The sequence below is a fragment of the Galeopterus variegatus genome, unplaced genomic scaffold (assembly GCF_000696425.1).
Source record: "Galeopterus variegatus unplaced genomic scaffold, G_variegatus-3.0.2 Scaffold51004, whole genome shotgun sequence".
NCBI lineage: Eukaryota > Metazoa > Chordata > Mammalia > Dermoptera > Cynocephalidae > Galeopterus > Galeopterus variegatus.
The window spans coordinates 1,769-3,448 of record NW_007777115.1 but is presented as its reverse complement, the minus strand read 5'-3'; the positions used below and the strand labels follow the sequence as shown (position 1 = coordinate 3,448).

The window sequence follows — 1,680 nt, the reverse complement described above, 5'->3', positions numbered from 1 at the left end:
GAAAATGAAAAACCAAATCAATGTGAAAATCTGGTTTATTCTAATAATCATGTGTGCTGGGGACAATACCAATTAGTCTGGCCAGGGGCACCCACAGTCCACCTAATTGTTGTAAATTTCCTATGCATGGATCTGGTAGTCAAGAATAGCATTTCCATAACATTCACAGATGACATAGTCTCCACAGCCTCACACATGCCCTTCCATGCACCACAATATCAGACCATGGGAGTATGATTGAATCTTAATGACCTTTTCTCTCTTTTTTCTTAGGATGGCTGCTCTTTTTCTAAAGAGTTTAACACTACAGACCATAAAGACTAAAAGTAATTGTGTAGGAAGATGCTTTGGTAAACACATGGTGCAAAAGACAGCACCAGCACAGTTATCCCTTATTGCTTCTGACCCAAGACTGTCCTACCTAATTCATGCAAAAGCTTTTAGTACTGCTGATGATCCCCAGGATGAAAGAAGGAAGAAAAAAGAGAATGAAACAGATTTTAGTAACATCGGAAGAAAAATTCGTGAGCGAATTATTCATGTACTTGATGAGAAGGGCAATGATTTGGGAAACATGCACCGAGCAGATGTCATTAGACTCATGGACGAGCACAACTTGAGACTGGTCCAAAGGAACGCCAGCGCAGAGCCTCCGGAATACCAGCTCATGACCGGAGCCCAGATCTACCAAGAACGCTTAAGGCTAGTAGAGAGGGGAAAGGCAAGTGGGAAAGAAGGTAGGTATTTTGCTGTTTGTTCCCTGAATCCTGTAGGACTACAGACCAGCAGTTTTCATTGTGGCGTTGCCAAGGTGCACGTGACAGTGGGGAAAGAAGAAACTGGAAAACTCATGGCTTCATCACCATTCTCAATGTCTTTTTTTCTCCTTCATCCTTCAGTTGTTTCCATTCTTTTTTTCCCCTTGATACCCTGTGTCCATTATCTCTTCCTTTAACCCTGTGTCAAATGAAGGTAAACAAAGTGAACACTCCAGAACGGTGGACACGCTTTTGCCCTGTGTCCTGTAGCTTTGTGTCCTGATGCAGTGGCAAGCAGAGGAATGATGCACGTCGTGAAATGAGATTCGCAAGAGATGTGTTCAAGTTCCTTGTGCTATCCGGGTCACTCACTTAACTGCTTTTTTTCCTTCTTCATCTCTAAAGTGGAGGTGTTTAGTTAATTATACAGAAGCGCCTTTTAAACCCTGAAGTGATTCATAGAGCATCATGCCAAAGCATTTTGTCACAGTATTGGTACTGACACTCATTGACATATTTGGCCAATCACCTTATGAGGTACTTGTCATTTAAGCCCCTCACACAAGCCATGAGTTGGATATTAAGTGAAGATGTTTTTCATGGTTCCTAAAAAGTGCTGATCATAACGAAAGACTGCTCAGTGGGGAGTGCACTGGGACAGGAGTCACAGACTGGCCCCAGTGCTGCCGCCATGAGGTTGTGTGCCTTGAGAGCTACCTGTTCTGTGGCTGTTTTGTAATGTCACATTTAACAACAACAATGTTGACAGGAAAACAAAAAAATACTCAGAGGAGACTAACCAGGGGAGATAAGGACATCAAACTGTGTCACATTTTTTAAAAAGTTGAACAGACTGGAGAAGCTTGGAGAAGTTGAAGGGCTAATGTGATAAAGGCATAACTGCATTCTGATAGAAAACTAA

The 1,680-nt window shown here is 42.4% G+C and overlaps 1 pseudogene; it reads left to right on the top strand.

Annotated features, from left to right (window-relative positions):
• The first annotated feature begins 274 nt into the window (after positions 1-274).
• Positions 275-1,116, top strand: LOC103584348 (annotated as a pseudogene).
• Positions 1,117-1,680: the final 564 nt, after the last annotated feature.